At 31.8% G+C, this 17,151-nt stretch overlaps 3 long non-coding RNA genes across 3 annotated transcripts in view; 1 reads left to right on the forward strand and 2 right to left on the reverse strand.

The window, feature by feature from the left end:
* The window catches only part of LOC127070118 (uncharacterized), an 89,593-nt gene that overhangs the window by 68,851 nt on the left and 3,591 nt on the right, over positions 1-17,151 (reverse strand). The gene's annotated exons all lie outside the window — the stretch shown is intronic.
* On the reverse strand, positions 2,433-4,302 carry LOC127070135 (uncharacterized). The gene is made up of 3 exons (XR_007784217.1): positions 4,119-4,302; positions 3,553-3,876; positions 2,433-3,443 (listed from the first exon to the last, which is right to left on the reverse strand). It is a non-coding gene; the product is annotated as an uncharacterized LOC127070135 (long non-coding RNA).
* The window catches only part of LOC127070148 (uncharacterized), an 82,342-nt gene continuing 74,289 nt past the window's right edge, over positions 9,099-17,151 (forward strand). Inside the window, exons 1-4 of the long non-coding RNA XR_007784239.1 lie at positions 9,099-9,188; positions 10,438-10,568; positions 10,951-11,241; positions 11,381-11,750. This is a non-coding gene — a long non-coding RNA (uncharacterized LOC127070148). The remainder of the gene's footprint in view (positions 9,189-10,437; positions 10,569-10,950; positions 11,242-11,380; positions 11,751-17,151) is intronic.

Raw genomic sequence — 17,151 nt, forward strand, 5'->3', positions numbered from 1 at the left:
TTATACTTATTAATATCATTATTATTATACTTACTATTATTGTATCTATTATTACATCAAAATATAAGTTATAAATGTTGCAGAAAGACAGCCTTTTCTTGAAATTTACTTTCCTTCCAAATACAGTTTTTAATCCTACTTTCTACGTAATGCCAACACATTTCGTCACGAAAAATATGTATGTATGAATAATTACATACCAAAAAAAATTCCCTCCTTCAAAAGAAGTTATGTAAAATTAAATTTTTACGAAGTAAAGTGACTGAAAGGAATGGGGAGAATCAAAAGAAGAGAAAAGAATTAAAATGGAAATGAATGCATCTACCTAAAAAAATATGTCCACTTTACTGTAGTAAGGATCCGAAATTATCGGGAACGTTTGGAAGGAATTACTAGGGATGATACCCTCGTTAATATACGAAAAATAATTAGTGGAAACAATGCTCGCTCCACCATTTAGAGAGCTTACTACCTATATGCGGTGGTTGAATAGCCGTTTATTCTGAATTGAGCCCATATTCTCGTTCAAACAAGTTTTTAGGAGTTTCTGAAGAGGGATGATGCAGAATAATATAATTGCTCCCAGTCAGTCACGATAATGAAAATCATTTATATCATTTTAGAAAATATGCACTCGGATAGATTAACCATATTTGAGTTTTATATCGTTTAATATTGACGCAAGAATTTATTTTCATAGGATTTTTTTTCTTTTATCATGTTTTAGATAATCGCATAATTCTGTATAGATATAGATGAGCTATATTCGAGACGCTACAGTATAGATCGTATTATACAATTTCGTATATAATAATATGTTATAACTACGTTTTATAATATACGATAGAAAGTTGTATAGTCTTTGATTATTATTTTCCACTATATTTTATACTGCGCACTTCCTCTTGGGTATATTATTGTATTATATTGAACAGAAAAGAAAATATAATTAGAGTTACCTGTTTTAGGACATGTTTGTTCATACATTTACGCGATTTAATCGTATGATCGTATGTAGAGCGAACCTTTGTGCAGCTATTGCCTCTTCCATGATATTGTACCGTGTTTGCTCTTCCTATGATACTGCCTATTGACGAGTCCAACATGTTGGTTGATTTTTTTAGCTGATACAAGTTGAAATGCTGGCTTGTCAGTCAGTTGTAATAAAGATACATGATCTCTTAGAATAGAGATACATGATTCAATGAGAACGAGAATACAAAGCGACAAACGGAGAAACAATTTGTCTTCGAGGGATACATATCGCCAATCGAACCGGTATCGTTTGTTTTCGTGATTAATCCTATTAGTTTTCGTTTTTTAATAATCATCCTTTCCGCTTGCTTGAAGCGAAAGTCCGTTTCAGAGGGTTTCCAGTAGATTTGGACATGTTTTTCTGATAGAAATAAAATTCTGAATGTTGACTCAAATATTTAAATATATAGTGAGGACTCTTAGAAAGTATACTAAAAGATTAATTGAACGTTTTAAATATCTTCGGAAGATTCTGTAGTAGGTTTAACCAGAATAAAATATCAAAGAGGTCGAAATATTAAAAGGATTACTATTTTGTCATGCTAACGTGAAAATCCTTTAATTCTAATAACTGTTATGCATCAGGAAGTAGCAATTTAAAGGTACTCGAGTCTTCTCTTTGATATATTAACATTATTTATCAAGAAATGAGACCTATGTTGAAACATGATTTATACGAATTACTTATTTATTATTCGTTTCCTGGAAAATTAATAAGGTCAATCGAACAGGATTGGTTTGACGAGAGGAAAATAAATGAAAAAACACATTCCTTTTTATCAAAATAAGGGAGGAGATATACGGACGCACGCCCACAGTACCGCGTGCGTATTCCCGCCCACATGACCTAGTGCGCATGAGTGAACAAACGAGCACTGTGCATGGAGTGCATGGAGAGGGGTTATAACAAATCGTTTAAGCCGAAAGTACTTGACGATACGTATGGAAGAACGCAACGTGTACATGCATTTTCATTAAATCCCAATCGAAATGTATTTCAACGACGTAATAAATTAACTCGTCCAAATACTTGTATTTCTGAAAAACCTCCGTTACTGATTATTTCTAATAACTTGACCTGAATATTCTGACAAACAATTTGGAACATTGAACAATATACTTCTTCCCCCTTTAAATTATGTTGAATAATTATTTAAGCTGTTGGTATAACGATGACACGATAGATGGACGTACCGTGAATGATAAACGCATGATTTAACAGTATTCCCGGGATAACAACATCATTTCAATAGAAAATTCAAGTGAGACACGGTATTCCCAATAAGTAGCGGTTCAATCACCGCCCAAATCACTTACTAACTCTGTGGTTCTCTCGAATAGGAAATATGTGAAAGAGAAGATGATGATATTAGGAAACAAAGAAATACGACAAGAGATTTTCTTCGCATACTTGTTTTTATTATCGTGCAATAACGGAAATGAATTCTAGGGTAACTTAAGCAACATATATATGTTTACAAGATAAGAAGGTGCTATTTGAAGAGAGTGCTTTTAAGGAAAATGGAAGTAGATATAACTTCCTACGAAAAAATTTTTTAACAACAGAATATTTTACAATACGAATTACATAGTACGAAAATTGTAATATCAGTAATACCAAATAATATCAGAATACTATTTTTAAGTTCAACTTGAACTTACGAAAGAAGAAACATTACATATTTCGTATATGATATTACGATTAAATTGAAAGAAATTAATGTTGATAATTACAATATTTATTGTTTCTGATATTATTATTAAAATAATTTGAAATTATTAATACAAAAATTATTAATAATAACGAATTATATTATAAATAATTACAGTTTTACGTGAATATTGCAATTAAAAAAGAGAAACTTAATTGTCAATTTCATTAGAAGATGCCAAGTTTTATGAAATAATTTTATAAGTGCAAAAAGTCATTCAAGTGCAAAAAATAAAAATATGTCTACAGGAGATGGGAAAATAAAATAAAAATATAGTTACAGGAGAGGGGATATTTTTCATCCCCAAACTAGAAAATTAAAATCTAGGAAACTTGGTCTTCTAACGAAACGACGTGGGATTAACTTAACCAGGGGAAGTCATTCCTCCCGTGATTTTCGATCCAGTAATACGCAAGTATGTGTCATACGCGAAATAATCCCTAGCTCTCATACGTCCGAACGACGAGCTTTATAAGCAATAAAAACCGTTGAAACACCATTATCACTAGTCATTCTATTATTCCATCAATATACTTTAAATTCAGCAGTAGCCATATGTATAAGATTTCTTAAAAAATTTCATTTGTATATTATAGAAATTACCGAATAATTACTCCAATTTGGGTTTCACTCCATTTGGAATATTTGTGATAAATTCACTTAGAACTAAAAATACTTTCTTCGGCTGCATATAATCTACGAAAATATTAATAAATTATTATAAAATATATAGATATCATACAGATTTTATATTCCACATTACATTTTAGAATGAAAAATTGATCTTATCTCTAAAGTATCTTACCATTCAATAAACACAGCATTGATTGATTTTCCATTTAAACATAAACGTAAAAAGGAAAATGTTTCCATATATTAATCTCGTTGATGGTCTGGCTTGACTTCTACTATCCATATAGGACGTATAGTCGGATGTACGGAAGAGCAGAAAGTGTCAATGAAAATGTGTTTCACTTTGGATGTGCAATGTTATATTATCTGGTGGAGCGTTGTTGAACTTTTTGTATCTTCTTTGGAATTTAAAATTCCAGTATAAGTAAATTCGGCTCCTTTGCAATACATCCAGGCTCTTGGAACTGCTTTCGTCCTCGGTTGGTTTAGTGTATCTCTGAAACAATATAAAATTCGTAGATTAGTTAAGACTTACTGAAGCCATTCAATTGTTCATCTAATTGTATTATCCTCAAAAATAAATTTTGTTACAACCTTTTAAGCGATATAAAGTACCTTTTCCGAAAGGCAACAAATAATAATTTAGATATTATTGATCACGAAAGTCAGTTTCATTTCCATAACACAAAATTAAAATTTTATAATAAATAACGAACTAATCATTACTAACAAATTTACCTTATATTGATTGCTTAAACAAATGACTAGTAAGAATGAAGAAATTGCTTCAACTGCCTGAATTGCTTATATAACTGATCTCTGGGACGTATGAAGTATGCACGAACGAATATTTGTTGTAGCACACTCGCTCGCGTATTACTAGTTCGACAACCACCGAAGGAATGACCTGCAGCCGCATCGCCGTCCACCGAACGGCGGTACTTGTACGCCGCACGTCGCCGCCAGTTTCGTAATCGATCGAACACTATGGCGCTCTGCGCAGGTTTATTATACTTGATGTAGGTTAATCAATATAGCTAAAGAACCAAGATGGTCATACGTTACGAGGAAATTAATTTCTTTCGTTTCTTTTTTCCCCTCCTTCTCTTTACATTTTGATATTAGAAATCAATTATAGAATTCTGAAAATTGGCTAATATGTTTCTTCCTTTATTTGTCGTTAAAAATATTTATGAATAAGAATTAATCTGGAGCAAAGAATATTGTTTGACAATTTTTTTTGTTATATCACTTTCTGTTCTTTTTCTATTATTGAAGATGACAATCTCTTTTTTACACATCTGTGTCTTTTTATAACGCATTAGGAAAGAATATGGATTCATAGAAAATCATTTGTCACTTCTCTTTCCTAATATCAACTTCATCTCTTTAAGGTATTTTAATTGGACGCCATTTACGTAAGACAATCAAAATTTCCTATTACGCGATTGAACTACTCGGAAAGGCTTAATTGGATTTGGAAATGAATTTCTTGATGAATATTAATTTATCGACAGACAGATTTATTGAAGGGTCGTCCGACGTTTCACGCGGAACATGGATCAAAAAAACTTGAAATGCACCTGAGGGAGATATACCTTGCAAAATGATACAACACGTAGGGACGATCAATAGCTTTGCCGTTGTTCAGGATATTAGTTTTAGCCAGGGAACACTTTTAAATTATGCGTCGAATATTCACTGTACGTTTGCGTGACCAGGTCAACGTTATACCAGTTTTAATAATTATTTAGTATAATTCATGAAAGAAGAAACGTTAAAATCATGGTTCCAAATTGGTTATCACAATATTCACGACACGAAGTTAAATAATATTCATAATAATTAATATACATCTTTAGTAATATAGGGATTTGGACCAATTAATTTGCTGCATATCACGAACTCTCATGTTAATGAATGTTTCGAGGTATAATGATTTGCAGGTGCATGATACGTTCTCCCATACTTATCGTCAAATACCTTCATACTGAACTTATTATTATTATCTCTCTCCAAAGACCTATATTGAAATGTGATTTATACGAATTATTTATTTATTATCCGTTTTCAGGATAATTAATAATGTGAATTGAAATTCTAGAATTATTCTCTTATATAGTATCATATAAGAATGTATGTACTTAATTTTAATTTTTCTTCATTTACTTTAAATTTATTTTTTGATCCTCACCTGTTTAATAAATTAAAACAAAAATTTGTTTAAGAAAGAGAGATGAAACATTTATCTATAGCCGAGTTTACACATATCAATACAAGGGAAATATATGAAAATATGAAATCGATATCGGATGGTACACTTTCCAGATACATATTCCTCTGCTGTTTTTCTTAATATCTTCTTTTTTTTATATAAATTTTTGGTTTGATTACATTTTATCTTTTAATTTTCTTTATTATTATATTTTAAATCATATGCCTGATAATTCACAAATAGATATAGATACTTCATCAATATGTAGACGAATATATAAATAAATAAGGTAATAAATATTATTAGATATTAGTACATAGTGATATATATATATGGAGATGGTATATGAAAAAATAAAGAAGATTCCTTTCATTAACGTAACATATACAAGAAAAAATAAATAAGTTTATCGCTACAGTAATTTTAAACAAAATGTAATGAACTTACGAAGGAGTAGTAAAAATAGTTTTATTTCCGTCTGTTAATGAGTATGCCCTATAAGACTGGATGAATAGACACAAGTAGCCCTAAGTAATGCTTTGAGATTTATAGGTCGGAATAAAAAAATTCAAATATGATTTATTTTATCGACAGCATGTTGTTAAAAATGATATAGATGATATATCCCAATATTGTAGGTTTTAAACTTATATTTTATTCTTGATCTCTCAGGAACTTGCCTAGATTTATAATAAACAGCCTGTACTGCCATTGAAAAATGTAATCACTTCAAGTATCGAATCACCAAGGTTTTTCTTCTCCATCATTTATTTTGGTTCCAACTGTTTTTCATAAATTGATAAGATATGTCATCTCCGATAACTTTCTCACTATGTTACCAATAATTTTTGATCAATCTTACAGTAAAGGGGATATTTCTTTTTGCTTTTATCTTCCTTTGTTCCGTTTGAATGTTTTTTTTTCCATTTGATTGTTCTTCAGTCTCCATACACTTATCTTTTCGATCATTTCAGATTGTAAAAATCGAATTGTGTTAATTATTAATTGTGTAATTATTAATTAATTGTGTTAATGTTATCAAGAATCATTCATGACCTTAACGAGAAAGTAGAACTCAGAATACTGTATCAATCTCATGCAAAAGCTGTTTTTCTACGATATTTATAAATTATATTTTGCGCAATACGGATCGGTTGATCGAATAACAATGAATAGAAAGAAGTATCACAGATCTTTACTATTCTCGGGGAAGTACTATATAAATGATTACTATATGTAGTCTTATTAAGATATTTAACCATTCGAGTAAAATATTAGAAAAATACTAAGTAAATAAGAAATATTATGTTACTAGAAATATAATGATGTCGTTGCTGTACTCGGTTATAGGTAATGAGAAAGGAACGAATCGACAAAGATAATATTTTCCGTGGAACTATTTAGTTTGGAACATAATATACGAAGAATTTGATAACTCGAAGTATACTTGGATCATTCCTTGAAATTTTCCAATGGGAAATAAATTTTTCGGAAAAAGTATTCGTTCGTTTGAAAGAACTAAATTAATCGTTATACATCGATCTGCAAATTAATTAATACCGCTAAATGGGTAATTGAATTACACTGTTAATACAATGCTATTATCGAATTGTTTGCTTCGTTTGATGAGAGGAAAAGAAATGAAAAAATACTTTCCTTCTTCTCCAAATAATGGAGGAGATACACGAACGCACGCCAACAGTACCGCGCACGTATTCCCGCCCACATGGCCTAGTGCGCATGAGTGAACACAAGAGCACTGGTGCATGGAGAGGGGTAATAACAAATCGTTTAAGCCGAAGGTACTTGACGATACGTATGGAAGAAGGTAATGTCTACATGCATTTTCATTAAATAACAATCGAAAGGTATTTCTGCCACGTAATAAATTAAGTCGCCCAAATACTTATATTTCTGATCGACGTCCAATACACATTATGTTTAATAAATGACGTGAATATTCTGACAAACAATACGGAATATTGAACCAAACATTTCTTCTCTTTTTAATTATGTTGAATACGAATATAAACTGACGGTATAACGATGACACGGTGACATAAACGTACACTGCATATTTAACGCATAATTTCTATTTACATATATATGATCTATATTCGAGACTCTACATTACAGATCTTATTACATAATTTCGTGTTTAATACTAGAATACACCGTTTTATAAGATATGATAGAAAATTGCATAGCTTTTGATTATTATTTCACACTATATTTCAAACGGTGCAATTCTTCTTCGATATGTTATTATATAATATAGAACAGAAAAGAAAATACAATTCGAGTTACCGCATTTATGGTATGTTTATTTATACATTATTATGATTTAATCGTATGATCGTATATAGAGCCGACCGTAGTGCAGCTCTTGCCTCTTCCATGATGTTACACCGTGTATGCTCTCCCTATTGACTCTAATACTACCCATTGACGATTCTAACATGTGGGTTGATTTTCTTGGCTGATACTAGTTGAATTGCTGGCTTTAATGTCAGTTAATCAATTAGAATAGAGATACATGACTCAAGGAGAACGGGAGTACAAAGAGACAAATGGAGAATCTTCGAGAGATACATATCGACAATCGAACCGGTATCGTATGTTTTCGTAAATAATCGTATTAGTTTTCTTTTTGTAATTATCATACTTTCCGCTTGCTTGAAGGGAAAGTCTGTTTCAGAGAGTTTGAAAGAGATTTGACGTATTTTTCTGATAGAAATAAAATCATGAATATACACTCAAATATTGTGATAAATAGTTGGGAATCTTAAAAAGTATATTAAAAGATTAATTGAACGTTTTTAATATCTTCGGATGATTTTGAAGTATGTTTAACAAAAATAAAATATCAAAGAGATGGAAAATTTTTAAGGATCACTTTTTTTCAATACCACCGTGTAAATCGTTTAATTCTATTAACTATGAAATATGCGGACAGAGCAATTTAAAGTTGCTCGAATATTCACTTTGATATATTAACATTATCATTTTTGACATTATTTTCCAAGAAATTCGACCTATATCGAAATGTGACTCACCTTTATCGTCACCTTCGCATTCTTCATCCCCTGTATCACCATTTTCTTCAAAATTGATTCGCAGAACTTCCTTTTTGGTATCCTTGAGAATTGCTGTGAGATTTTCTTTATCGTTCCCAAACACCCGAACGGCATCGAAATAAACATTATTACGGTACATATAATTTTCTAGCCAATTGCTATCCAAATTAACATTAGTTCGATATACAAAGACACGGTCAACGTTATTGTAGATCCTTATTTTCCCTTCTCGACTGCGTTGCATCCTTCTGAAGATGGAACAAGATGAAATGAAAGAGGATTCCGGAATGAAATCTTCTTTTCTACGAAGGAATATTTCCCCATTAGAGAAAACATTCCACTTTGACCCACGATCTGTGTGTACCGTCGGACGTCTCTTCGACGAACCTTCTGAACGCAATCGATTATATCCTCTTAACGAAGCAGCTTACCATTGGATCCTTTGAAGGGAGATATTTCCTAGCCCCCTACCACCGTTCGAGCTTTGCAAAACAATACTACATCGGAATCGAGAAGGTTCGTCGTCATGACCTTTAAAAATGTTGTCTTCCTATTTCTCTTTCTGGTTATTATCGATCACCTAACGAGCACGGTATAAAAGATGGTATTACGAGTAAGTTAGAGAGAAGAACGATGTTTCAAAAGGAAATGTCTTGCTATTGATTCCTGCATGATCATTTATGGTATTCTCTAGAAGCACTAGAAAAATTTTGAAAGACGTTGAGAATTTTAGATAATACAATTTCTCCGACCTATCTTTAATTCAATGTGTGCTCTACATGCATAAGATATATGGATATGTATTTTTTTCCCCATTTTTTTGAAATTGGGCCTACAATGTGATGTATCCCGTCACTGTCGGTGAACTGTATCGAAAGACTGAAAATTTCAAAGGACGACTAGATACTTCTCATCCTGATCACTTCGCCGATTATACAAATTTTTATTATAGAAAAAAGAAATCGAAAAAAATATTGTTTGCATAAATAACATCTTTGGCCGACGTTTGACAGATAGAAATAAAAAAATTTGGGAAATAACGCTCACAAGATATTTTTGTTATGAGAAAATTGCAACGATAAAATTAATTCCTTTTCATTTAATATTAACGCTTGATACGCCGCCATGAATTAATCGAAGCAGAAGCGTTTATCACAATATGCAGTCCTGTAATGTGGAACATTAGATATGGGAGTCAATAGGAAATGGGAACAATCAGTCGAATTGAAAGAGATTGGTCTACAAATCTGTTTCCCCGCCATCACACCATCCAAACCGTGACGGATCGTTTGATCGGGGAATAAGGAGTTTTGATTGACTGGCCTAAACCGCATTCCAAGAGTAACGCCAAAAGGAACATAAATATAACCAATGTTTTTTTGTAAATCTATATTCTTTTTCACTATGTAATAAAGAAAGAGAGAAGCTTGTAAACTTAAATAATACGAAGAAAACAGAAGGTAATATTACGAAACAAATTTTCAAACAATATTTCTTGCTGGATATTAATATGTATTTTTAAATATTTTAAACGATAAAACTGGTAAAATATTAATAGTCGATTATCAAAATTCTCTAGTTAATTTCTAATTGTAAATTGTAAAGAACAGAAGGTATGAAAAAAAGAAAAGACCAGAAACAAAAAAAGGAACATAATTTGTCCAGTTAATGGAAGTATCATCGAGAAATTTTGCTTACTTACTTCCGACCCACGACATTTCGGCTCTTTCTATCACATAATACGTGGTATTGATTAACTGCATAGAATGTAAAGCTCCTTCCACCGAGCCACGCCTGGGAAATTAGCCGCGCTAGGTCATCCAAGATGGCGATTTGCGGAAGAAGCTTTCCTTTAGAAGTCATCTTCTCAATAATTTTTGAAGGAGTAATACGCAAGTAAATGATAAAATTATCGCGTATATATTTCTTACGTCTCAAAAGAAACTTACAAGCAGTTCAAACAGTACTAACAATTTCTTCATTCTCACTAGTCTTTTGTTCGTTATCGATATAAAGTAAATTTACTAGTAGTCATTAGAATATAATTTATTATAAAATTTCATTTCTATTGTGGTAATCAAACTTATTTTCGTAATCAATGTCATCCTAAGTATTATTTTGTTGCTTTTCGGAGAGGATACTTTATCTGTATTAAATGGGCGTAACCCGATTTGCCTTTGATGACTGCATAATTTAAATGAACAATTGAACGTCTATCGTAAGACTTAACTAATTTACGAAATTTGTTAATTTTTTTTTAATTTACGAAATGTCATAGATATACAAGACTAAACGAAGGCAAAAGCAATTCCAATTGCTAGGAAGTATTGCAGAGGATCAGAATTGAATGATATCTGCATTCTTATTACGTCCAAAGAAGATATTTGGATTTGAACTAAGCTTAATGTGATCATTAAACATTTGACATCCGAAATGAAACGCTTTTCCATTGGTACTTCCTGTTTTTCCTCAAATCCGAAGATTCGTTCTACTTGGATAGTAGAAATGTCCGAAAGTCAACGAACTTAGGAAATGGAAACGTTTACCTCTTCACTCTTATATTTCAATGGTAAATCAAACAGTGCTGTCTTTATCGAATGTTGAGATATTTTAGAGATAATATATAATTTTTTTATTTTAAAGTATAATATGGAATATAAAATCTGTATCATAAGTATATTGTAGAATAAGTTATTGAATTTTTACAGAGATTTTATCATGGCTACTAGAATATTTCTATTGATGAACATTATTCGAGCATATTGAAGCAGAAGAGTGTTTCAAGAGTTAGTTGAAAATTCTAACAAAGGAAGGAACATCGTTAGCTATTGTTCATGTATGCATTATGTGATTGTGAATACCTAGGAAGAGGAAAAAGAAGAAAATACATACTTGCTTGACGACGAAGTTTCGAAAGATCAATATGGCAATGTTTTATAAAGCTTGGAACAAGGGTACGAGGAAATGGGAGGGATTTATCTTTTTCAAAGCATCTAACTGTGAGCGGCTTTAGCTGGAGGGTATAAGCGATTGTGTTCAACAAGCTTTGTCGAAGAGCCGTCCGACGTTCCATGCGAGGTAAGGGTCAAAGGGGAATTAAAATGAAACTGAGGGAGGTTTATAATACAAAATAATTGAACAGACAGGGACGATAAAAAGATTCATCTTTTTTCAAAGTAATACCATTAGCAGGGGAATACTTTTAAATTAAACGTGAAATAGAAAGTCCTCGTCACGTCATTGTTATTTTATCGATTTAAATTAAGTAACCATTCGAAATAATTAAATGGGAGAAGTATTGAATTCTATATTTCAAACTGTTTGCCGTAACATTCGCAACATATACATAAAAAATATTCGTAATATTTAATTAGCGTTTTTCTTAAATATTCAAATTTGGACGATATAATTTGGTGCGTAGCGCTAATTACCCATTTAGTATGTTATGAAAGGAATTTCGTTACAGTGGATGTCCGTAATACGTTCTCCCATATTTATCGTCAAGTACCTTCGTTTAAACCTTTCTCCATTATCTCTCTCCATGTACGTGTGCTCTGGTGCGCGTCTATCCGCGTAAGGTCGAGTGGCTGGCATTGAGTGTGCGTGTGTACGTAGAACTCCTGTCTTATTTTGACAATAAGGACAGTATTTTTTCATTTATTTTCCTGTCATCACACCAAGCGAACAATAGGAGATTGGCTGTATTATTCAGTTGCCTATTTAGCTTCATTGTTTGATAGCACGCTTGTTTATTTTGCAGAGCAAAAGCCTATATTCTTAGGAACCAATTGATTTGGAACATGATATACGAAATATTAGATAATTAGAAGTATAATGGGATTATTGTTTTGCATTCTCCAATAGGGAGTAACTTTCTAGAACAATTTACCCGTTCATTTGGAAGAATCATACCAGCCGTGGTATATCGATCCGCAAAAGACAAATGAAATCATACAGCTAAATAGATAGTTGAATTATACCGCTAATCGTATTATCGCATTGTCTGCTTGGTTTGATGAGGGGAGAACTAATGAAAAAATACTATCCTTGTTTTCAAAATAAGAGACGAGATGTACGCAACACGCACACTCATTTCCGTCCACTTGACTGGAGCACGTAAACGTGCATGTGCACGGAGAGAGGTAGTATTAAATCGTTCAATTTGATGGTGCTGGACGAAAGGTAGGAGAGAAGGTAATCCTCAACGAGCAAATCGTTAAATGCCGATCGATACCCGTTAACAAGGAAATATGTAGACAAGGAGGATCATATAGTTTTGCAAAAAAAATCACTATTTTGCCCATTATAATTTTCTATGATGTCTGCGATAAATGTTGAATCAATTCTTTTCCAACATTATCATCCCTAGCATTAGGTGTGAGGTCTTTCCGTTTTATTATTACATGGCATCAGTATTATTGCTGTCCTTTTATATTTTTTATATTTTTTTCCCTATTAATATTTTTTTTTTTCTAACATGTCTGTATTAATATTTGTCTTGAATCCAAAATTCTCCTGCGATATTACTTATGACACGAAACTAACTCGTGTTTGGAAATTTTGCCATTCTCTTAATGAAAAAGAAATGAGTAATTAAAAGCGTTGGTAGTCTCAAATTGTATATTACGATATCACGAAACGATATGTACCAAAAGAGTATTACGTCTCTGATTTTCTGGCTTATTTGTCTAGGGAGCAATCTATTTCACTAGAAGTTTCGATACGAAACGAGTACAGCTTCGCAAATCTCTCCTGTGTTTCATGATTGCTTGTTCACTCCATCAAATATCACTGCATCGTACGAGGCGTACTCGCGTACCATTGCAGACAAGTCCTTATCACTCTCTTTAAGTGGTTTAGAAAAGCTCTCAGACCGTTGTGAACGAAGTTCTTCTTCGTAAAATCGACTGATATACTTTTTATATAACTTGTTTATTTGACCATTTCTTTATTAACTAACTCAGTGGTTCTCTCGGTGGGGAAACACGGGAAAGAGGTGAAGGTAATATTAGGAAACCATAAATGTAACGAGACATAGAGTATAATATTTACATAAAGATACAAATATAATTACGTAACTATAGGAGAGGGGAAATATTTATCCCCATGCGTTCTAGTTAGAGAATTAGAATCTAGGAAGCTTGGTCTTCTATCGTTATGACGTGACCAATTTAACTAGGATAAGTCATTCCTTCCGTGATTTTCGACCCAGTAATACGCAAGTGTGTCTCATACCCGAAATAATCCCTAGTTGTCATACGTACCAAAGAACAGCTTTACAAATAATACAAACGGCTTAAAAACGATTAGATTTAGTAGAAAATTTCATTTCTATATCATAGAAATGAAATTGATTCTCTTGATTCATAGCATTTTAATTATTATTTTGTTGGGTTTAGGAATAGTTGCTGTAGTCATATATTTGTATTTATAAGAAAATGTTCGTTCTTTATTTCGATATATTACGGTAAACTTAAATTCGAAAAAAATTTACTCCAATATACATTTTCTTCGAAGAAATTATTTACGGTAAGAAAATTAGCTACTTTCATTTCCGTTTAAAGTTCTTCGACATGTATCTACTTAGCGAGATTGTAATCCAATCTCTTTTCCAATAAATAAACATTTAATCTATTAAATATAACTAGTAAGTATAAGGTAGACTTACGAAAGAAGTAAGAGTGCGAATTTCCTATATGAATATCCGATTAATTAGTCTTGATAATTACAATAATTATTATTATAATAGTTAATTATATCATAAATAATTACAGTTTTATACGATTATTTCAATTAAAAAATAGACGAATTATTGTAAGATTCTCATTAGGAAATTCCAAGATATATTACACAGATAATTTCGCGTGAACATAGAATATATATACATATAATTACATAACTATAGGAGAGGGGAAATTATTTATCCCCATGCGTTCTAGTTAGGGAATTAGATTTTACGAAGCTTGGTCTTCTATCCAGCTAACATGTGGCTAATTAAACTAGGGTAAGTCATTCCTTCCGTGATTTTCGACCCAGTAATACGCAAGTGTGTCTCATACGATAAATAATCCCTAGCTATCATACGTGCCAAACAACAGCTTTACAAATAATAGAAACGATTGAAACATCTTTATCACTAATCATTCTATTATTCCATTAATATTCTTTAAATTTAGCACTATATTTGTATAAGATTTATTAGAAAATACCATTTCCATATTATAGAAGTTACCGGATAATTACTCCAATTTGGGATTCATACCATTTAGAATATTTGAGATAAATTCACTTATAAATAATAATACTTTCTTCGGCTGCATATGATCTACGAAAATATTCAATAAATTATTATAAAATATATAGATATGATATAGATTTTATATTCCACATTACATTTTAGAATAAAAAATTTATCTTACCTCTAAAATATCTTACAATTAAATAAACACAGCATTGATTGATTTTCCATTTAAACATAAATGTAAAAAGGAAAATGTTTCCATATATTAATCTCGTTGATGTTCTGGCATTTGTACTATCCATGTAGGATGTATCGTCAGATGTACGGAGAAACAGAAAGTGTCAACGGAAATGTGTTTCACTTTGGATGTGCAATGTTTTATTATCTGGTGGAGCGTTGTTTTTCTTTGGAATTACAATTCAAATATAAGTCAATTCGGCTCCTTTGCAATACATCCACGCTATTGGAACTGCTGTCGTCTTCGGTTAGTTTAGTATATCTCTGAAACAATATAAAATTCGTAGATTATTTAAGACTTACGGTAGCCATTCAATTGTTCATCTAATTGCATAGCTCTCAAAAATAAATTTCGCTACATCCTTTTAAGCGATATAAAGTACCTTTTCCGAAATGCAGCAAACAATAGTTTAGATAGTATTGATCACGAAAATCACTTTCATTTCCATAAGGTATACTTGAAATTTTATAATAAATCACAAACTCATGACTACTAACAAATCTACTTTATATTGATAGTATAAGCAAATGACTAGTAAGAATGAAGAAATTGTTTCCACCGCCTGAATTACTTGTATAACGGATCTCTGAAACGTATGAAGTATGCACGAACGAATATTTGTTGTGCCACATTCGCTCGCGTATTACTGGTTCGACAACCACGGAACGAATAACCTGCAGCTTCATCGCCGTCCGCCGAACGGCGGTATTTATACCCCGCACATCGCTTTGGGTTGTTAATCAAACAACCACGAGGGCACCCTCTGCACAGGGTTGTTACACTTGGCGTAGATTAATCAATATTTCGAAAGAAACAAGATGGTCATAAGCTACGAGGAAATGAATTTCTCTAATGATCTCTATTAATTGGATGTATCATTATCCTTTTTCTCCTATGCTTTTCTGTCGTTTCTTTTTTCCCCACTTTCTCTGTACAATTTGAAATTAGAAATTAATTAAAGAATTCTAAAAATTGCCAAATATGTTTCTTCCTGTTTTGGTCGTTAAGAATATGTATCAATAAGAATTTATTTGGTGCAAAGAACAATGTTTGACGGTTTTTCTTGTAATATTATTTTCTGTTCTTTTTCTATTACTTAAGATAACAATCTCTTTTTTACACATCTGTCTTTTTTTATAACGCATTAGTAAAGAATATGGATTCATATAAAATCATTTGTTACTTTTTTTCTCCTAATATCATCTTTATCTCTTTTACGTATTTTATTTGGACACCATTTACGTAAGTCAATCAAAATTTCCTATTACGCGATTCAACGACTCGGAAAGGCTTATTTGAATATGGATTGGGGAGAAATGAATTTCTCGATGAATGTACATTTATCGACGGATAGATTTATTGAAGGGTCGTCCGACGTTGCACGCGGAACATTGATCAAAGAGATTTGAAATGAACATGAGGGAGGAATATTTTGCAAAATATTTCAACGCGTTGGGACGATCAAAAGCTACACCGTATTTCGGTGTTAGCCAGGGAACACTTTTAAATTATGCGTCGAATATTCAGTGTACGTTTACGTCATCCTGTCAACATTATACCGGTTTAAATAATTCAAACTATTTATTAAACTAATTATTAAACTGATTATCATAGTCGGTTTAAATAATTATTTAATGTAATTTAAAAGAAAAGAAACGTTTAATTCAATACTCCAAATAGTTTAGCATAATATATACAATACGTGCTTAAATAAAATTCATAATATTTAATATATACCTGCAGTAATATGGGGATATGGAGCACTTAATTTGCTGCATAGCTCGAATTCTCATGTTAACGATTGATTCGAGGTAAGTGATTTGCAGGTAAAACGTTCTCCCAAACTTATCGTTAAATACCTTCATACTGTACAATTATTATGGTCTCTCTCTATCCGTGTGCATACTTTTGCGCGTGCGGGATCGTATTAAAGCAGATGGGATGATTGTGCGATGCTATGGGCGTGTGTGCCTATGATTCCTCTCGTATCTTGAAAATGA

The sequence above is a fragment of the Vespula vulgaris genome, chromosome 17 (genome assembly GCF_905475345.1).
Source record: "Vespula vulgaris chromosome 17, iyVesVulg1.1, whole genome shotgun sequence".
Lineage (NCBI taxonomy): Eukaryota > Metazoa > Arthropoda > Insecta > Hymenoptera > Vespidae > Vespula > Vespula vulgaris.